The following is a 21,386-nucleotide window of genomic DNA, read 5'->3' on the forward strand; positions in this document are numbered from 1 at the left end:
CCAGGAAAAGCAAACTCTCCTGGAGTAACGCTTTCACCTTGGAAGCTCCGTGCCCGAGGGGGCAAAGGGGCAGACAGAACGTTCGCCTAAGCAATGTGGAGCAGAGGTGGCTGGCGGGCAGTCGTGGGCCTCTCGATCTCTTCAAGGCACCAGGAAGAGAACCACTGAGCGCCACTCCTCAGGAAGTGAGATGCCACCTACCGTAAAGGTCCTCTACCTCAGCGCATCCTCACGGACCCCGAAGCCTTCCCTGGCAGGCACCAGGCGGCAGCCCCCTTAGGGCCCAACGGCACCCCTGGCAAGCCCACGGCAGAGGCTGGAACACAACCAGGCGGTACAGCCTATGGAAGCCCGTGGAATCACGCTACGACCGGTCCTCTCCGTGCCCTACCCTCCCTGTCCACCGCGTCAGCCACCACAGTGTCTTGATCTCAGTGCTGGGTCCACATCGCAGCCGATCTTGGGCCCCCTTTGTGTCGACCGGGTGACGAGGTGCAATACAAGAGCTGCCAACGGCAGCACTGGGGCCTAGTTCCTCGGACCCCGCCCCCAAACCCACGGGCCGATCAAACCTCCTCACCGAGCAGCAAGGCAAGAACAGCTACTGCTACTTGCCTGGCCGAAACAGGGGCTCCGACCAGAAACCAGGGAAGAGTCTGCCGTTCGCCTTCGAGACACAGACCCCCGGGGCTACGTCTCAAGCCAGAACCTGGCCAACACATACTCCCTGCCGGGAACTCCCTGGGCCTGTGGCAACGCCACCCTCTCCGACTCTACAACTGGGATGCCACTGGGCCGCCACGCCAGCAGCGGCTGGCCATTCGACCAAGCCCCTCCGATTCGTGAACGCCCAACTAAAGCGGTCAAACTACTGATGCAAAGACGGGAGACCCTAGGATGCTGACGCCCTGGTGGTGGCTGCACGAGCGTGATCAACGAGAAGCTGTCCCTCACTCCTGTCAACCTTGGGGAAGACAAGGTGCTGGACCTCAGTTTCGATGAGAACGACGGTAGTGAGTTCTCACTCATTGTGTTCAGATTTCCAAGGAATGCATTTGAGGGAGTCATCATCGATCCGAGCACCTTCTGGGCAGCTGGAAGTTGTCACAAGGGAGGCTGGGTGGCGCAGCGGGTGAGCCCATCACCTCAGAGGCCGCCAGCAGCCTGGAGAATCCAGGATCCAAGCCAACGAGCAAGGGGAACTCTCCATCCACCCTTAGAGCGTGACCCCGCATGCCCCTGGGGACACGCGGACAAGAAGCCTCCAAGGCCGCTCCACGAATCCTAAAGCCAACGGCATCAGCTGGGTGCAAAGGAATTCTTACCGTCCTAAGCGATCCACGGGGCCGGCGCGCACCGTAAGCCACGCCTCTTCCGGGATTCCCTCGCATCTCCGCTCAACGGAGGACAGGCAGCTCTTCTCTTCCTGGTCGACGGCAAGCTTTGCACGGAGATTCCACCTGAGAAGTGCAGACAAATCACATGGCTGCTTGAGAAACGTAGCCAGGGTCTTAGGGAACAAGATCCAGGCCAAGGATTCCCCCGGGGCAAGCCCTGCATCTTCCTGCCCTCTACCTCTTTCCCTCAGCCACGACGGAAGGCGTGTGTGTGTGACACCACCAGGGCGGGACGGTGTGCAGCTAGGTGCGTGTGCGTGTCTTCGGGTGCGGAGGCCGAAGCCCCTGAAAAGGCTCGTCTTCCGCACAGACCCCCTGGCCTCAAGCCCTGCCACACGACGGCGGAGGACCGGTGACTTCCCAAGAAACGACGCCAACTTTGACCCCTACTGGTCAGGCGGCTGACCTCTAGGGAAGGCTGCTCCACTAGGCCCCAGACTCCCTCTGTCACAGCCACTCCTTCTGACCAACGGAAAACGAGACGCTAGCAGGCACACGCTCCGCCCGATTGCGGATGCTAAGGCTAGCTGGACCTTGGGTCCCCGCAAGCCGCCCCACGTGAACCGCACTTGAGGCGAACGCAGTGGCCACCGCCGTAACTAAACCGCCGACTCGAGGGCCTCCACCACGGGGACACGGGCTATAGGGAAGAAGCAGCCCATCTCAATCTGAAGTGGCCCCGCCACTTCAGGCCAGGTACCTCTTCGACCTAACTAATACGAAATGCCCACCGCGGGCCAGCAGGAAACCCGCCGGGAGGTGGAGGTCTACGGCCACCATGACCCACGCTAAAACCCGACTGAACCTCGAGCAAATTCCCATCCAGGGCCCTGGCATTTCCACAGCCGGCCGCTCTTTGGAACCTGGCCTTCCGGGAATCGGTCAACACACGGCTGCCCCGTCCAAAGCAGCACCCCCGGGCCTTCAAAACAAGTCCCCCAAGAGGTGCCTGGAACACTACACACACATCGGGGAGAAGTGAGCCTCAGGGAGGTCAGCCATGCAGGAATTTTGACTTTGCCTAACTCGACCCACCAGCTTCAACCGTTGACGCCTTCTTCGACACCTCTTACACCACAAACGACCTCCCATGGCTCAAAGGCTGGCTTCACCCAGGAAGACGAGAGCAAGACTTAAACTAGGACACGCACTCCACGCAAGGAGACGTGGACGTTTCCCAAGCTACACGTCTCTCCGGGGCAGTGCGCCTCGGGTCACAGCAACAGCCCCCGTCTCTGGCACGCCCACGGGCTTCCACAGATACGGCTAAAGTCCTCCGAGGGGGAATGATCCAACTGTGCCAGGAAAAGTGGACCAGCCTGGAGGTACACTTTCTCCTTGCAAACTCCGTGCCCAAGATCAGAGGGCAGAGGATCAGAGACAACGTTCGCCTAAGGACTCCATGAGCAGCGGTGGCCGGCCCGCAGTCCCGAGCCAGTGGCCCTCTTCAAGGGACCAGGAAGGGAACCATTTGGCGCCACCACTCTGGAACAGACATGCCACCCACCACAAGGGTCACCTACCACAGTGCATACACACGGGCCCGCAAGCCTTCTCTGGTACGCACCAAGTGGCAGCCCCGTCAGAGCCAGGAGACATCCCTGACAAGCCCATGACGGCACTTGGAACACAACGAGACAGTCCGTCCCCTGGAAGCCCATGGCATCACACTAGGACCTGTCCTCTCTGTGCCCTTCCCCCCACCGTACAAGCCATCAGCCGGCACAGCGTCTTGACACAAGCGTGAGGTGCACAGCACAGTCCACCTTTGGGCGCCTTTGTGAGGATCGGGCGAGTGGGTCACGCAGAGGAACTCCACCTGCAGGACCGCAGCCTTAGCCTGAACTCTGCCGCCTGCCCCAAACCCCGACGGACGCTCCGGTTGCCTCACCAAGCCAAAAGGCAGTGAAGGGGTAATGGCTCCCTGTCTGGCCTGGGCCTCTAATCAGAAACCACGGGGACTTCTGCTGTTCAGCTCTGAGACGCAGACCCCCGAGGGGTTTCGTCTGAAGCGGGAACCAGGCCCACGCAGACACAACGCCGTGAGCTCACGGGGCCTATGCCAGCGCCGACACCTAACCCTAGGATGCGAGCTGGCAGCCACGCCGTGCGAGAGCCAGGCCATTCACCCAGGACCTCCGATTGACGGACGCCCAACGAATGCGGAGAAGGGAACGAGCCCCAAGGCGAGAGGCTCTCACACGCTGACGCCCTGGGCTGGTGTTTGGACGAGTGTGACCAAGGGGAAGCTGTCCCTCACTCCTGCCGTCCCTGGGGAAGACAACGTGCTGGACCTCAGTTTCGATGAGAACGACGGTAGTGAGTTCTCACTCATTTTGTTCAGATTTTCCAAGGAATGCATATGAGGGAGTCATCATCGATCCGAGCACATTCTGGGAACCCGGAACAAGTCAGAGGACAGGCTGGCCGGCTCAGCGGGTGAGCCCATCGCCTCCGAGTCCGCCAGCAGCCTGGAGAATCCAGAGCCAAGCCACCGAGCGAGAGGAACAGTCGATCCACCCTTAGAGCACGAGCCCGCATGCCACTGGGGACACGCGGACAGACAGCCTCTAAGGCAGGTCCACGAGAGCCCAGGGCCAAAGGCAGAACTGGCGACAACGTAAGGCTTACCGTCCTGAGCCACCCACGGGCACCGTGCGCATCCTGGGCCACACTACTTCCGCCGTTCCCTCGCACCTCGGCTCATCAAAGGACACGAAGGTCTTCTCTCTCTGTGGCCGGCAGCGAGCTTCGCACGGCACTTGCCCCTGACAAGGGTAGAGACATCACACGCCTGCTTGAGAAACGTACCCAGGGGGTCAGATAACAAGATCCAGGCCAGAGTTTCCCCCGGGGTCACCTGCCATCTGCTTGTCCTCTACCTCTATCCCTTACGGGTGACCGAAGGCGTGTGTGACACCACGAGTGGAGGCAGGTATGCAGGACTGGGCGTGCGCGCGTGCGCCCGTGCGTGTGTGTTCGTGTGCGGAGACCTCGGCACCTGAAAAAGCATGCCGTCCGCACAGACGCCTGGCCTCGTGCCCCACCACCCGATGCAGGAGACCGGTGACTTCCAAAGCGGGAACGCCAACTTTGACCTCTGGAGGCTGCTCAAATTGGCCACGAGCTCCCTCTCTGAGAACCACTCCTTCTGAGCAAAGGGCACCGAGAAGCTACAGACAGCCTCGCGCCGACCGTGGATGTGATGTCAACGTGGACATCGTGTCCCCACGAGCCGCCTCAGGTGAACCGCACGTGACGGAAATGCGGCTGCCAGCAGAGCAAAATGACTGACAGGAAAGCTGGCCGCACGGGGACACGGGCAGCAGAACACAAGCAGCCCGTCTTCAACTGAAGTGGCCAAACGACTTCAGACCGGGCTCCGGTTTGGCCTCACTAAGCCCAAAGGCCCTCAGCGGGCCGGCAGGAGACCCCACTGGAACGGGTGGTCTTCAGCCACCACGACCCAGGGTAAAACCCGACTCAAACCACAGCAAATTCCCGCCCGGGCACCTGGCACCTGGCATTTCCACAGCCAGCGGGTTGCCGGCTGGCCTGCTGGCCTTCCAGGAAACGTTCAAGCCCCTGCCTGCCTGCTCCAAACAAGCAGCATCCTCACGCCTGCAAAACAAGTCCCCCTCGTTGGAGCCCCCAACACTGCGGCTGCACGAGGGCCAGGGAGCCTCACGCGGGACGGCCCTAAGGGAATTCTGACTGTGCATGAGTCGACCCCATCCCATTCAACCTCTGACCCCTTCCCTTTGGCCCCCTGACACCACAGACGATCTCACAGAGAGGACAAACGCTTCCTCCACGAAGACAAGACAAACAAGCAAACGAGGACACAGCTCCCACACAAGGAGACGTGGTCCTCCTCCACGCTAGACGTCTGTCCCCGGGGCAGGGCGCCTAGGATCGCAGCACTCTCGGTCTCGGCCACGCCCACAGGCTTCCACAAAGGAATCCCAACCCCTGCCAGGAGGATGTCAGCCACCCGGCCCAGGAAAAGCAAACTCTCCTGGAGTAACGCTTTCACCTTGGAAGCTCCGTGCCCGAGGGGGCAAAGGGGCAGACAGAACGTTCGCCTAAGCAATGTGGAGCAGAGGTGGCTGGCGGGCAGTCGTGGGCCTCTCGATCTCTTCAAGGCACCAGGAAGAGAACCACTGAGCGCCACTCCTCAGGAAGTGAGATGCCACCTACCGTAAAGGTCCTCTACCTCAGCGCATCCTCACGGACCCCGAAGCCTTCCCTGGCAGGCACCAGGCGGCAGCCCCCTTAGGGCCCAACGGCACCCCTGGCAAGCCCACGGCAGAGGCTGGAACACAACCAGGCGGTACAGCCTATGGAAGCCCGTGGAATCACGCTACGACCGGTCCTCTCCGTGCCCTACCCTCCCTGTCCACCGCGTCAGCCACCACAGTGTCTTGATCTCAGTGCTGGGTCCACATCGCAGCCGATCTTGGGCCCCCTTTGTGTCGACCGGGTGACGAGGTGCAATACAAGAGCTGCCAACGGCAGCACTGGGGCCTAGTTCCTCGGACCCCGCCCCCAAACCCACGGGCCGATCAAACCTCCTCACCGAGCAGCAAGGCAAGAACAGCTACTGCTACTTGCCTGGCCGAAACAGGGGCTCCGACCAGAAACCAGGGAAGAGTCTGCCGTTCGCCTTCGAGACACAGACCCCCGGGGCTACGTCTCAAGCCAGAACCTGGCCAACACATACTCCCTGCCGGGAACTCCCTGGGCCTGTGGCAACGCCACCCTCTCCGACTCTACAACTGGGATGCCACCGGGCCGCCACGCCAGCAGCGGCTGGCCATTCGACCAAGCCCCTCCGATTCGTGAACGCCCAACTAAAGTGGTCAAACTACTGATGCAAAGACGGGAGACCCTAGGATGCTGACGCCCTGGTGGTGGCTGCACGAGCGTGATCAACGAGAAGCTGTCCCTCACTCCTGTCAACCTTGGGGAAGACAAGGTGCTGGACCTCAGTTTCGATGAGAACGACGGTAGTGAGTTCTCACTCATTGTGTTCAGATTTCCAAGGAATGCATTTGAGGGAGTCATCATCGATCCGAGCACCTTCTGGGCAGCTGGAAGTTGTCACAAGGGAGGCTGGGTGGCACAGCGGGTGAGCCCATCACCTCAGAGGCCGCCAGCAGCCTGGAGAATCCAGGATCCAAGCCAACGAGCAAGGGGAACTCTCCATCCACCCTTAGAGCGTGACCCCGCATGCCCCTGGGGACACGCGGACAAGAAGCCTCCAAGGCCGCTCCACGAATCCTAAAGCCAACGGCATCAGCTGGGTGCAAAGGAATTCTTACCGTCCTAAGCGATCCACGGGGCCGGCGCGCACCGTAAGCCACGCCTCTTCCGGGATTCCCTCGCATCTCCGCTCAACGGAGGACAGGCAGCTCTTCTCTTCCTGGTCGACGGCAAGCTTTGCACGGAGATTCCACCTGAGAAGTGCAGACAAATCACATGGCTGCTTGAGAAACGTAGCCAGGGTCTTAGGGAACAAGATCCAGGCCAAGGATTCCCCCGGGGCAAGCCCTGCATCTTCCTGCCCTCTACCTCATCCTCAGCCACGACGGAAGGCGTGTGTGTGTGACACCACCAGGGCGGGACGGTGTGCAGCTAGGTGCGTGTGCGTGTCTTCGGGTGCGGAGGCCGAAGCCCCTGAAAAGGCTCGTCTTCCGCACAGACCCCCTGGCCTCAAGCCCTGCCACACGACGGCGGAGGACCGGTGACTTCCCAAGAAACGACGCCAACTTTGACCCCTACTGGTCAGGCGGCTGACCTCTAGGGAAGGCTGCTCCACTAGGCCCCAGACTCCCTCTGTCACAGCCACTCCTTCTGACCAACGGAAAACGAGACGCTAGCAGGCACACGCTCCGCCCGATTGCGGATGCTAAGGCTAGCTGGACCTTGGGTCCCCGCAAGCCGCCCCACGTGAACCGCACTTGAGGCGAACGCAGTGGCCACCGCCGTAACTAAACCGCCGACTCGAGGGCCTCCACCACGGGGACACGGGCTATAGGGAAGAAGCAGCCCATCTCAATCTGAAGTGGCCCCGCCACTTCAGGCCAGGTACCTCTTCGACCTAACTAATACGAAATGCCCACCGCGGGCCAGCAGGAAACCCGCCGGGAGGTGGAGGTCTACGGCCACCATGACCCACGCTAAAACCCGACTGAACCTCGAGCAAATTCCCATCCAGGGCCCTGGCATTTCCACAGCCGGCCGCTCTTTGGAACCTGGCCTTCCGGGAATCGGTCAACACACGGCTGCCCCGTCCAAAGCAGCACCCCCGGGCCTTCAAAACAAGTCCCCCAAGAGGTGCCTGGAACACTACACACACATCGGGGAGAAGTGAGCCTCAGGGAGGTCAGCCATGCAGGAATTTTGACTTTGCCTAACTCGACCCACCAGCTTCAACCGTTGACGCCTTCTTCGACACCTCTTACACCACAAACGACCTCCCATGGCTCAAAGGCTGGCTTCACCCAGGAAGACGAGAGCAAGACTTAAACTAGGACACGCACTCCACGCAAGGAGACGTGGACGTTTCCCAAGCTACACGTCTCTCCGGGGCAGTGCGCCTCGGGTCACAGCAACAGCCCCCGTCTCTGGCACGCCCACGGGCTTCCACAGATACGGCTAAAGTCCTCCGAGGGGGAATGATCCAACTGTGCCAGGAAAAGTGGACCAGCCTGGAGGTACACTTTCTCCTTGCAAACTCCGTGCCCAAGATCAGAGGGCAGAGGATCAGAGACAACGTTCGCCTAAGGACTCCATGAGCAGCGGTGGCCGGCCCGCAGTCCCGAGCCAGTGGCCCTCTTCAAGGGACCAGGAAGGGAACCATTTGGCGCCACCACTCTGGAACAGACATGCCACCCACCACAAGGGTCACCTACCACAGTGCATACACACGGGCCCGCAAGCCTTCTCTGGTACGCACCAAGTGGCAGCCCCGTCAGAGCCAGGAGACATCCCTGACAAGCCCATGACGGCACTTGGAACACAACGAGACAGTCCGTCCCCTGGAAGCCCATGGCATCACACTAGGACCTGTCCTCTCTGTGCCCTTCCCCCCACCGTACAAGCCATCAGCCGGCACAGCGTCTTGACACAAGCGTGAGGTGCACAGCACAGTCCACCTTTGGGCGCCTTTGTGAGGATCGGGCGAGTGGGTCACGCAGAGGAACTCCACCTGCAGGACCGCAGCCTTAGCCTGAACTCTGCCGCCTGCCCCAAACCCCGACGGACGCTCCGGTTGCCTCACCAAGCCAAAAGGCAGTGAAGGGGTAATGGCTCCCTGTCTGGCCTGGGCCTCTAATCAGAAACCACGGGGACTTCTGCTGTTCAGCTCTGAGACGCAGACCCCCGAGGGGTTTCGTCTGAAGCGGGAACCAGGCCCACGCAGACACAACGCCGTGAGCTCACGGGGCCTATGCCAGCGCAGACACCTAACCCTAGGATGCGAGCTGGCAGCCACGCCGTGCGAGAGCCCGGCCATTGACCCAGGACCTCCGATTGACGGACGCCCAACGAATGCGGAGAAGGGAACGAGCCCCAAGGCGAGAGGCTCTCACACGCTGACGCCCTGGGCTGGTGTTTGGACGAGTGTGACCAAGGGGAAGCTGTCCCTCACTCCTGCCGTCCCTGGGGAAGACAACGTGCTGGACCTCAGTTTCGATGAGAACGACGGTAGTGAGTTCTCACTCATTTTGTTCAGATTTTCCAAGGAATGCATATGAGGGAGTCATCATCGATCCGAGCACATTCTGGGAACCTGGAACAAGTCAGAGGACAGGCTGGCCGGCTCAGCGGGTGAGCCCATCGCCTCCGAGTCCGCCAGCAGCCTGGAGAATCCAGAGCCAAGCCACCGAGCGAGAGGAACAGTCGATCCACCCTTAGAGCACGAGCCCGCATGCCACTGGGGACACGCGGACAGACAGCCTCTAAGGCAGGTCCACGAGAGCCCAGGGCCAAAGGCAGAACTGGCGACAACGTAAGGCTTACCGTCCTGAGCCACCCACGGGCACCGTGCGCATCCTGGGCCACACTACTTCCGCCGTTCCCTCGCACCTCGGCTCATCAAAGGACACGAAGGTCTTCTCTCTCTGTGGCCGGCAGCGAGCTTCGCACGGCACTTGCCCCTGACAAGGGTAGAGACATCACACGCCTGCTTGAGAAACGTACCCAGGGGGTCAGATAACAAGATCCAGGCCAGAGTTTCCCCCGGGGTCACCTGCCATCTGCTTGTCCTCTACCTCTATCCCTTACGGGTGACCGAAGGCGTGTGTGACACCACGAGTGGAGGCAGGTATGCAGGACTGGGCGTGCGCGCGTGCGCCCGTGCGTGTGTGTTCGTGTGCGGAGACCTCGGCACCTGAAAAAGCATGCCGTCCGCACAGACGCCTGGCCTCGTGCCCCACCACCCGATGCAGGAGACCGGTGACTTCCAAAGCGGGAACGCCAACTTTGACCTCTGGAGGCTGCTCAAATTGGCCACGAGCTCCCTCTCTGAGAACCACTCCTTCTGAGCAAAGGGCACCGAGAAGCTACAGACAGCCTCGCGCCGACCGTGGACGTGATGTCAACGTGGACATCGTGTCCCCACGAGCCGCCTCAGGTGAACCGCACGTGACGGAAATGCGGCTGCCAGCAGAGCAAAATGACTGACAGGAAAGCTGGCCGCACGGGGACACGGGCAGCAGAACACAAGCAGCCCGTCTTCAACTGAAGTGGCCAAACGACTTCAGACCGGGCTCCGGTTTGGCCTCACTAAGCCCAAAGGCCCTCAGCGGGCCGGCAGGAGACCCCACTGGAACGGGTGGTCTTCAGCCACCACGACCCAGGGTAAAACCCGACTCAAACCACAGCAAATTCCCGCCCGGGCACCTGGCACCTGGCATTTCCACAGCCAGCGGGTTGCCGGCTGGCCTGCTGGCCTTCTAGGAAACGTTCAAGCCCCTGCCTGCCTGCTCCAAACAAGCAGCATCCTCACGCCTGCAAAACAAGTCCCCCTCGTTGGAGCCCCCAACACTGCGGCTGCACGAGGGCCAGGGAGCCTCACGCGGGACGGCCCTAAGGGAATTCTGACTGTGCATGAGTCGACCCCATCCCATTCAACCTCTGACCCCTTCCCTTTGGCCCCCTGACACCACAGACGATCTCACAGAGAGGACAAACGCTTCCTCCACGAAGACAAGACAAACAAGCAAACGAGGACACAGCTCCCACACAAGGAGACGTGGTCCTCCTCCACGCTAGACGTCTGTCCCCGGGGCAGGGCGCCTAGGATCGCAGCACTCTCGGTCTCGGCCACGCCCACAGGCTTCCACAAAGGAATCCCAACCCCTGCCAGGAGGATGTCAGCCACCCGGCCCAGGAAAAGCAAACTCTCCTGGAGTAACGCTTTCACCTTGGAAGCTCCGTGCCCGAGGGGGCAAAGGGGCAGACAGAACGTTCGCCTAAGCAATGTGGAGCAGAGGTGGCTGGCGGGCAGTCGTGGGCCTCTCGATCTCTTCAAGGCACCAGGAAGAGAACCACTGAGCGCCACTCCTCAGGAAGTGAGATGCCACCTACCGTAAAGGTCCTCTACCTCAGCGCATCCTCACGGACCCCGAAGCCTTCCCTGGCAGGCACCAGGCGGCAGCCCCCTTAGGGCCCAACGGCACCCCTGGCAAGCCCACGGCAGAGGCTGGAACACAACCAGGCGGTACAGCCTATGGAAGCCCGTGGAATCACGCTACGACCGGTCCTCTCCGTGCCCTACCCTCCCTGTCCACCGCGTCAGCCACCACAGTGTCTTGATCTCAGTACTGGGTCCACATCGCAGCCGATCTTGGGCCCCCTTTGTGTCGACCGGGTGACGAGGTGCAATACAAGAGCTGCCAACGGCAGCACTGGGGCCTAGTTCCTCGGACCCCGCCCCCAAACCCACGGGCCGATCAAACCTCCTCACCGAGCAGCAAGGCAAGAACAGCTACTGCTACTTGCCTGGCCGAAACAGGGGCTCCGACCAGAAACCAGGGAAGAGTCTGCCGTTCGCCTTCGAGACACAGACCCCCGGGGCTACGTCTCAAGCCAGAACCTGGCCAACACATACTCCCTGCCGGGAACTCCCTGGGCCTGTGGCAACGCCACCCTCTCCGACTCTACAACTGGGATGCCACCGGGCCGCCACGCCAGCAGCGGCTGGCCATTCGACCAAGCCCCTCCGATTCGTGAACGCCCAACTAAAGCGGTCAAACTACTGATGCAAAGACGGGAGACCCTAGGATGCTGACGCCCTGGTGGTGGCTGCACGAGCGTGATCAACGAGAAGCTGTCCCTCACTCCTGTCAACCTTGGGGAAGACAAGGTGCTGGACCTCAGTTTCGATGAGAACGACGGTAGTGAGTTCTCACTCATTGTGTTCAGATTTCCAAGGAATGCATTTGAGGGAGTCATCATCGATCCGAGCACCTTCTGGGCAGCTGGAAGTTGTCACAAGGGAGGCTGGGTGGCACAGCGGGTGAGCCCATCACCTCAGAGGCCGCCAGCAGCCTGGAGAATCCAGGATCCAAGCCAACGAGCAAGGGGAACTCTCCATCCACCCTTAGAGCGTGACCCCGCATGCCCCTGGGGACACGCGGACAAGAAGCCTCCAAGGCCGCTCCACGAATCCTAAAGCCAACGGCATCAGCTGGGTGCAAAGGAATTCTTACCGTCCTAAGCGATCCACGGGGCCGGCGCGCACCGTAAGCCACGCCTCTTCCGGGATTCCCTCGCATCTCCGCTCAACGGAGGACAGGCAGCTCTTCTCTTCCTGGTCGACGGCAAGCTTTGCACGGAGATTCCACCTGAGAAGTGCAGACAAATCACATGGCTGCTTGAGAAACGTAGCCAGGGTCTTAGGGAACAAGATCCAGGCCAAGGATTCCCCCGGGGCAAGCCCTGCATCTTCCTGCCCTCTACCTCTTTCCCTCAGCCACGACGGAAGGCGTGTGTGTGTGACACCACCAGGGCGGGACGGTGTGCAGCTAGGTGCGTGTGCGTGTCTTCGGGTGCGGAGGCCGAAGCCCCTGAAAAGGCTCGTCTTCCGCACAGACCCCCTGGCCTCAAGCCCTGCCACACGACGGCGGAGGACCGGTGACTTCCCAAGAAACGACGCCAACTTTGACCCCTACTGGTCAGGCGGCTGACCTCTAGGGAAGGCTGCTCCACTAGGCCCCAGACTCCCTCTGTCACAGCCACTCCTTCTGACCAACGGAAAACGAGACGCTAGCAGGCACACGCTCCGCCCGATTGCGGATGCTAAGGCTAGCTGGACCTTGGGTCCCCGCAAGCCGCCCCACGTGAACCGCACTTGAGGCGAACGCAGTGGCCACCGCCGTAACTAAACCGCCGACTCGAGGGCCTCCACCACGGGGACACGGGCTATAGGGAAGAAGCAGCCCATCTCAATCTGAAGTGGCCCCGCCACTTCAGGCCAGGTACCTCTTCGACCTAACTAATACGAAATGCCCACCGCGGGCCAGCAGGAAACCCGCCGGGAGGTGGAGGTCTACGGCCACCATGACCCACGCTAAAACCCGACTGAACCTCGAGCAAATTCCCATCCAGGGCCCTGGCATTTCCACAGCCGGCCGCTCTTTGGAACCTGGCCTTCCGGGAATCGGTCAACACACGGCTGCCCCGTCCAAAGCAGCACCCCCGGGCCTTCAAAACAAGTCCCCCAAGAGGTGCCTGGAACACTACACACACATCGGGGAGAAGTGAGCCTCAGGGAGGTCAGCCATGCAGGAATTTTGACTTTGCCTAACTCGACCCACCAGCTTCAACCGTTGACGCCTTCTTCGACACCTCTTACACCACAAACGACCTCCCATGGCTCAAAGGCTGGCTTCACCCAGGAAGACGAGAGCAAGACTTAAACTAGGACACGCACTCCACGCAAGGAGACGTGGACGTTTCCCAAGCTACACGTCTCTCCGGGGCAGTGCGCCTCGGGTCACAGCAACAGCCCCCGTCTCTGGCACGCCCACGGGCTTCCACAGATACGGCTAAAGTCCTCCGAGGGGGAATGATCCAACTGTGCCAGGAAAAGTGGACCAGCCTGGAGGTTCACTTTCTCCTTGCAAACTCCGTGCCCAAGATCAGAGGGCAGAGGATCAGAGACAACGTTCGCCTAAGGACTCCATGAGCAGCGGTGGCCGGCCCGCAGTCCCGAGCCAGTGGCCCTCTTCAAGGGACCAGGAAGGGAACCATTTGGCGCCACCACTCTGGAACAGACATGCCACCCACCACAAGGGTCACCTACCACAGTGCATACACACGGGCCCGCAAGCCTTCTCTGGTACGCACCAAGTGGCAGCCCCGTCAGAGCCAGGAGACATCCCTGACAAGCCCATGACGGCACTTGGAACACAACGAGACAGTCCGTCCCCTGGAAGCCCATGGCATCACACTAGGACCTGTCCTCTCTGTGCCCTTCCCCCCACCGTACAAGCCATCAGCCGGCACAGCGTCTTGACACAAGCGTGAGGTGCACAGCACAGTCCACCTTTGGGCGCCTTTGTGAGGATCGGGCGAGTGGGTCACGCAGAGGAACTCCACCTGCAGGACCGCAGCCTTAGCCTGAACTCTGCCGCCTGCCCCAAACCCCGACGGACGCTCCGGTTGCCTCACCAAGCCAAAAGGCAGTGAAGGGGTAATGGCTCCCTGTCTGGCCTGGGCCTCTAATCAGAAACCACGGGGACTTCTGCTGTTCAGCTCTGAGACGCAGACCCCCGAGGGGTTTCGTCTGAAGCGGGAACCAGGCCCACGCAGACACAACGCCGTGAGCTCACGGGGCCTATGCCAGCGCCGACACCTAACCCTAGGATGCGAGCTGGCAGCCACGCCGTGCGAGAGCCCGGCCATTCACCCAGGACCTCCGATTGACGGACGCCCAACGAATGCGGAGAAGGGAACGAGCCCCAAGGCGAGAGGCTCTCACACGCTGACGCCCTGGGCTGGTGTTTGGACGAGTGTGACCAAGGGGAAGCTGTCCCTCACTCCTGCCGTCCCTGGGGAAGACAACGTGCTGGACCTCAGTTTCGATGAGAACGACGGTAGTGAGTTCTCACTCATTTTGTTCAGATTTTCCAAGGAATGCATATGAGGGAGTCATCATCGATCCGAGCACATTCTGGGAACCCGGAACAAGTCAGAGGACAGGCTGGCCGGCTCAGCGGGTGAGCCCATCGCCTCCGAGTCCGCCAGCAGCCTGGAGAATCCAGAGCCAAGCCACCGAGCGAGAGGAACAGTCGATCCACCCTTAGAGCACGAGCCCGCATGCCACTGGGGACACGCGGACAGACAGCCTCTAAGGCAGGTCCACGAGAGCCCAGGGCCAAAGGCAGAACTGGCGACAACGTAAGGCTTACCGTCCTGAGCCACCCACGGGCACCGTGCGCATCCTGGGCCACACTACTTCCGCCGTTCCCTTGCACCTTGGCTCATCAAAGGACACGAAGGTCTTCTCTCTCTGTGGCCGGCAGCGAGCTTCGCACGGCACTTGCCCCTGACAAGGGTAGAGACATCACACGCCTGCTTGAGAAACGTACCCAGGGGGTCAGATAACAAGATCCAGGCCAGAGTTTCCCCCGGGGTCACCTGCCATCTGCTTGTCCTCTACCTCTATCCCTTACGGGTGACCGAAGGCGTGTGTGACACCACGAGTGGAGGCAGGTATGCAGGACTGGGCGTGCGCGCGTGCGCCCGTGCGTGTGTGTTCGTGTGCGGAGACCTCGGCACCTGAAAAAGCATGCCGTCCGCACAGACGCCTGGCCTCGTGCCCCACCACCCGATGCAGGAGACCGGTGACTTCCAAAGCGGGAACGCCAACTTTGACCTCTGGAGGCTGCTCAAATTGGCCACGAGCTCCCTCTCTGAGAACCACTCCTTCTGAGCAAAGGGCACCGAGAAGCTACAGACAGCCTCGCGCCGACCGTGGATGTGACGTCAACGTGGACATCGTGTCCCCACGAGCCGCCTCAGGTGAACCGCACGTGACGGAAATGCGGCTGCCAGCAGAGCAAAATGACTGACAGGAAAGCTGGCAGCACGGGGACACGGGCAGCAGAACACAAGCAGCCCGTCTTCAACTGAAGTGGCCAAACGACTTCAGACCGGGCTCCGGTTTGGCCTCACTAAGCCCAAAGGCCCTCAGCGGGCCGGCAGGAGACCCCACTGGAACGGGTGGTCTTCAGCCACCACGACCCAGGGTAAAACCCGACTCAAACCACAGCAAATTCCCGCCCGGGCACCTGGCATTTCCACAGCCAGCGGGTTGCCGGCTGGCCTGCTGGCCTTCTAGGAAACGTTCAAGCCCCTGCCTGCCTGCTCCAAACAAGCAGCATCCTCACGCCTGCAAAACAAGTCCCCCTCGTTGGAGCCCCCAACACTGCGGCTGCACGAGGGCCAGGGAGCCTCACGCGGGACGGCCCTAAGGGAATTCTGACTGTGCATGAGTCGACCCCATCCCATTCAACCTCTGACCCCTTCCCTTTGGCCCCCTGACACCACAGACGATCTCACAGAGAGGACAAACGCTTCCTCCACGAAGACAAGACAAACAAGCAAACGAGGACACAGCTCCCACACAAGGAGACGTGGTCCTCCTCCACGCTAGACGTCTGTCCCCGGGGCAGGGCGCCTAGGATCGCAGCACTCTCGGTCTCGGCCACGCCCACAGGCTTCCACAATGGAATCCCAACCCCTGCCAGGAGGATGTCAGCCACCCGGCCCAGGAAAAGCAAACTCTCCTGGAGTAACGCTTTCACCTTGGAAGCTCCGTGCCCGAGGGGGCAAAGGGGCAGACAGAACGTTCGCCTAAGCAATGTGGAGCAGAGGTGGCTGGCGGGCAGTCGTGGGCCTCTCGATCTCTTCAAGGCACCAGGAAGAGAACCACTGAGCGCCACTCCTCAGGAAGTGAGATGCCACCTACCGTAAAGGTCCTCTACCTCAGCGCATCCTCACGGACCCCGAAGCCTTCCCTGGCAGGCACCAGGCGGCAGCCCCCTTAGGGCCCAACGGCACCCCTGGCAAGCCCACGGCAGAGGCTGGAACACAACCAGGCGGTACAGCCTATGGAAGCCCGTGGAATCACGCTACGACCGGTCCTCTCCGTGCCCTACCCTCCCTGTCCACCGCGTCAGCCACCACAGTGTCTTGATCTCAGTACTGGGTCCACATCGCAGCCGATCTTGGGCCCCCTTTGTGTCGACCGGGTGACGAGGTGCAATACAAGAGCTGCCAACGGCAGCACTGGGGCCTAGTTCCTCGGACCCCGCCCCCAAACCCACGGGCCGATCAAACCTCCTCACCGAGCAGCAAGGCAAGAACAGCTACTGCTACTTGCCTGGCCGAAACAGGGGCTCCGACCAGAAACCAGGGAAGAGTCTGCCGTTCGCCTTCGAGACACAGACCCCCGGGGCTACGTCTCAAGCCAGAACCTGGCCAACACATACTCCCTGCCGGGAACTCCCTGGGCCTGTGGCAACGCCACCCTCTCCGACTCTACAACTGGGATGCCACCGGGCCGCCACGCCAGCAGCGGCTGGCCATTCGACCAAGCCCCTCCGATTCGTGAACGCCCAACTAAAGCGGTCAAACTACTGATGCAAAGACGGGAGACTCTAGGATGCTGACGCCCTGGTGGTGGCTGCACGAGCGTGATCAACGAGAAGCTGTGCCTCACTCCTGTCAACCTTGGGGAAGACAAGGTGCTGGACCTCAGTTTCGATGAGAACGACGGTAGTGAGTTCTCACTGTGTTCAGATTTCCAAGGAATGCATTTGAGGGAGTCATCATCGATCCGAGCACCTTCTGGGCAGCTGGAAGTTGTCACAAGGGAGGCTGGGTGGCGCAGCGGGTGAGCCCATCACCTCAGAGGCCGCCAGCAGCCTGGAGAATCCAGGATCCAAGCCAACGAGCAAGGGGAACTCTCCATCCACCCTTAGAGCGTGACCCCGCATGCCCCTGGGGACACGCGGACAAGAAGCCTCCAAGGCCGCTCCACGAATCCTAAAGCCAACGGCATCAGCTGGGTGCAAAGGAATTCTTACCGTCCTAAGCGATCCACGGGGCGGCGTGCACCGTAAGCCACGCCTCTTCCGGGATTCCCTCGCATCTCCGCTCAACGGAGGACAGGCAGCTCTTCTCTTCCTGGTCGACGGCAAGCTTTGCACGGAGATTCCACCTGAGAAGTGCAGACAAATCACATGGCTGCTTGAGAAACGTAGCCAGGGTCTTAGGGAACAAGATCCAGGCCAAGGATTCCCCCGGGGCAAGCCCTGCATCTTCCTGCCCTCTACCTCTTTCCCTCAGCCACGACGGAAGGCGTGTGTGTGTGACACCACCAGGGCGGGACGGTGTGCAGCTAGGTGCGTGTGCGTGTCTTCGGGTGCGGAGGCCGAAGCCCCTGAAAAGGCTCGTCTTCCGCACAGACCCCCTGGCCTCAAGCCCTGCCACACGACGGCGGAGGACCGGTGACTTCCCAAGAAACGACGCCAACTTTGACCCCTACTGGTCAGGCGGCTGACCTCTAGGGAAGGCTGCTCCACTAGGCCCCAGACTCCCTCTGTCACAGCCACTCCTTCTGACCAACGGAAAACGAGACGCTAGCAGGCACACGCTCCGCCCGATTGCGGATGCTAAGGCTAGCTGGACCTTGGGTCCCCGCAAGCCGCCCCACGTGAACCGCACTTGAGGCGAACGCAGTGGCCACCGCCGTAACTAAACCGCCGACTCGAGGGCCTCCACCACGGGGACACGGGCTATAGAGAAGAAGCAGCCCATCTCAATCTGAAGTGGCCCCGCCACTTCAGGCCAGGTACCTCTTCGACCTAACTAATACGAAATGCCCACCGCGGGCCAGCAGGAAACCCGCCGGGAGGTGGAGGTCTACGGCCACCATGACCCACGCTAAAACCCGACTGAACCTCGAGCAAATTCCCATCCAGGGCCCTGGCATTTCCACAGCCGGCCGCTCTTTGGAACCTGGCCTTCCGGGAATCGGTCAACACACGGCTGCCCCGTCCAAAGCAGCACCCCCGGGCCTTCAAAACAAGTCCCCCAAGAGGTGCCTGGAACACTACACACACATCGGGGAGAAGTGAGCCTCAGGGAGGTCAGCCATGCAGGAATTTTGACTTTGCCTAACTCGACCCACCAGCTTCAACCGTTGACGCCTTCTTCGACACCTCTTACACCACAAACGACCTCCCATGGCTCAAAGGCTGGCTTCACCCAGGAAGACGAGAGCAAGACTTAAACTAGGACACGCACTCCACGCAAGGAGACGTGGACGTTTCCCAAGCTACACGTCTCTCCGGGGCAGTGCGCCTCGGGTCACAGCAACAGCCCCCGTCTCTGGCACGCCCACGGGCTTCCACAGATACGGCTAAAGTCCTCCGAGGGGGAATGATCCAACTGTGCCAGGAAAAGTGGACCAGCCTGGAGGTACACTTTCTCCTTGCAAACTCCGTGCCCAAGATCAGAGGGCAGAGGATCAGAGACAACGTTCGCCTAAGGACTCCATGAGCAGCGGTGGCCGGCCCGCAGTCCCGAGCCAGTGGCCCTCTTCAAGGGACCAGGAAGGGAACCATTTGGCGCCACCACTCTGGAACAGACATGCCACCCACCACAAGGGTCACCTACCACAGTGCATACACACGGGCCCGCAAGCCTTCTCTGGTACGCACCAAGTGGCAGCCCCGTCAGAGCCAGGAGACATCCCTGACAAGCCCATGACGGCACTTGGAACACAACGAGACAGTCCGTCCCCTGGAAGCCCATGGCATCACACTAGGACCTGTCCTCTCTGTGCCCTTCCCCCCACCGTACAAGCCATCAGCCGGCACAGCGTCTTGACACAAGCGTGAGGTGCACAGCACAGTCCACCTTTGGGCGCCTTTGTGAGGATCGGGCGAGTGGGTCACGCAGAGGAACTCCACCTGCAGGACCGCAGCCTTAGCCTGAACTCTGCCGCCTGCCCCAAACCCCGACGGACGCTCCGGTTGCCTCACCAAGCCAAAAGGCAGTGAAGGGGTAATGGCTCCCTGTCTGGCCTGGGCCTCTAATCAGAAACCACGGGGACTTCTGCTGTTCAGCTCTGAGACGCAGACCCCCGAGGGGTTTCGTCTGAAGCGGGAACCAGGCCCACGCAGACACAACGCCGTGAGCTCACGGGGCCTATGCCAGCGCCGACACCTAACCCTAGGATGCGAGCTGGCAGCCACGCCGTGCGAGAGCCCGGCCATTGACCCAGGACCTCCGATTGACGGACGCCCAACGAATGCGGAGAAGGGAACGAGCCCCAAGGCGAGAGGCTCTCACACGCTGACGCCCTGGGCTGGTGTTTGGACGAGTGTGACCAAGGGGAAGCTGTCCCTCACTCCTGCCGTCCCTGGGGAAGACAACGTGCTGGACCTCAGTTTCGATGAGAACGACGGTAGTGAGTTCTCACTCATTTTGTTCAGATTTTCCAAGGAATGCATATGAGGGAGTCATCATCGATCCGAGCACATTCTGGGAACCCGGAACAAGTCAGAGGACAGGCTGGCCGGCTCAGCGGGTGAGCCCATCGCCTCCGAGTCCGCCAGCAGCCTGGAGAATCCAGAGCCAAGCCACCGAGCGAGAGGAACAGTCGATCCACCCTTAGAGCACGAGCCCGCATGCCACTGGGGACACGCGGACAGACAGCCTCTAAGGCAGGTCCACGAGAGCCCAGGGCCAAAGGCAGAACTGGCGACAACGTAAGGCTTACCGTCCTGAGCCACCCACGGGCACCGTGCGCATCCTGGGCCACACTACTTCCGCCGTTCCCTCGCACCTCGGCTCATCAAAGGACACGAAGGTCTTCTCTCTCTGTGGCCGGCAGCGAGCTTCGCACGGCACTTGCCCCTGACAAGGGTAGAGACATCACACGCCTGCTTGAGAAACGTACCCAGGGGGTCAGATAACAAGATCCAGGCCAGAGTTTCCCCCGGGGTCACCTGCCATCTGCTTGTCCTCTACCTCTATCCCTTACGGGTGACCGAAGGCGTGTGTGACACCACGAGTGGAGGCAGGTATGCAGGACTGGGCGTGCGCGCGTGCGCCCGTGCGTGTGTGTTCGTGTGCGGAGACCTCGGCACCTGAAAAAGCATGCCGTCCGCACAGACGCCTGGCCTCGTGCCCCACCACCCGATGCAGGAGACCGGTGACTTCCAAAGCGGGAACGCCAACTTTGACCTCTGGAGGCTGCTCAAATTGGCCACGAGCTCCCTCTCTGAGAACCACTCCTTCTGAGCAAAGGGCACCGAGAAGCTACAGACAGCCTCGCGCCGACCGTGGATGTGATGTCAACGTGGACATCGTGTCCCCACGAGCTGCCTCAGGTGAACCGCACGTGACGGAAATGCGGCTGCCAGCAGAGCAAAATGACTGACAGGAAAGCTGGCCGCACGGGGACACGGGCAGCAGAACACAAGCAGCCCGTCTTCAACTGAAGTGGCCAAACGACTTCAGACCGGGCTCCGGTTTGGCCTCACTAAGCCCAAAGGCCCTCAGCGGGCCGGCAGGAGACCCCACTGGAACGGGTGGTCTTCAGCCACCACGACCCAGGGTAAAAGCCGACTCAAACCACAGCAAATTCCCGCCCGGGCACCTGGCACCTGGCATTTCCACAGCCAGCGGGTTGCCGGCTGGCCTGCTGGCCTTCCAGGAAACGTTCAAGCCCCTGCCTGCCTGCTCCAAACAAGCAGCATCCTCACGCCTGCAAAACAAGTCCCCCTCGTTGGAGCCCCCAACACTGCGGCTGCACGAGGGCCAGGGAGCCTCACGCGGGACGGCCCTAAGGGAATTCTGACTGTGCATGAGTCGACCCCATCCCATTCAACCTCTGACCCCTTCCCTTTGGCCCCCTGACACCACAGACGATCTCACAGAGAGGACAAACGCTTCCTCCAC

The 21,386-nt window shown here is 61.1% G+C and overlaps 7 non-coding genes and 1 pseudogene across 7 annotated transcripts; all 8 read right to left on the reverse strand.

Annotated features, from left to right (window-relative positions):
* Nucleotides 1-984: 984 nt before the first annotated feature.
* LOC131406650 (small nucleolar RNA SNORD116) lies at nt 985-1,077 on the reverse strand. Its single transcript, XR_009220282.1, has one exon. It is a non-coding gene; the product is annotated as a small nucleolar RNA SNORD116 (small nucleolar RNA).
* Nucleotides 1,078-3,687: 2,610 nt separating this feature from the next.
* Nucleotides 3,688-3,781, reverse strand: LOC131406600 (small nucleolar RNA SNORD116). The gene has a single exon (XR_009220235.1). It is a non-coding gene; the product is annotated as a small nucleolar RNA SNORD116 (small nucleolar RNA).
* Nucleotides 3,782-6,380: 2,599 nt separating this feature from the next.
* Nucleotides 6,381-6,473, reverse strand: LOC131406651 (small nucleolar RNA SNORD116). The gene has a single exon (XR_009220283.1). It is a non-coding gene; the product is annotated as a small nucleolar RNA SNORD116 (small nucleolar RNA).
* A 2,608-nt stretch (nt 6,474-9,081) lies between these two features.
* On the reverse strand, nt 9,082-9,175 carry LOC131406601 (small nucleolar RNA SNORD116). Its single transcript, XR_009220236.1, has one exon. It is a non-coding gene; the product is annotated as a small nucleolar RNA SNORD116 (small nucleolar RNA).
* A 2,599-nt stretch (nt 9,176-11,774) lies between these two features.
* LOC131406652 (small nucleolar RNA SNORD116) lies at nt 11,775-11,867 on the reverse strand. The gene has a single exon (XR_009220284.1). It is a non-coding gene; the product is annotated as a small nucleolar RNA SNORD116 (small nucleolar RNA).
* A 2,610-nt stretch (nt 11,868-14,477) lies between these two features.
* Nucleotides 14,478-14,571, reverse strand: LOC131406602 (small nucleolar RNA SNORD116). Its single transcript, XR_009220237.1, has one exon. It is a non-coding gene; the product is annotated as a small nucleolar RNA SNORD116 (small nucleolar RNA).
* Nucleotides 14,572-17,163: 2,592 nt separating this feature from the next.
* LOC131406656 (small nucleolar RNA SNORD116) lies at nt 17,164-17,252 on the reverse strand (annotated as a pseudogene).
* Nucleotides 17,253-19,861: 2,609 nt separating this feature from the next.
* LOC131406603 (small nucleolar RNA SNORD116) lies at nt 19,862-19,955 on the reverse strand. The gene has a single exon (XR_009220238.1). It is a non-coding gene; the product is annotated as a small nucleolar RNA SNORD116 (small nucleolar RNA).
* Between the last annotated feature and the right edge of the window lie 1,431 nt (nt 19,956-21,386).

Source organism: Diceros bicornis, chromosome 5 (assembly GCF_020826845.1).
Source record: "Diceros bicornis minor isolate mBicDic1 chromosome 5, mDicBic1.mat.cur, whole genome shotgun sequence".
Lineage (NCBI taxonomy): Eukaryota > Metazoa > Chordata > Mammalia > Perissodactyla > Rhinocerotidae > Diceros > Diceros bicornis.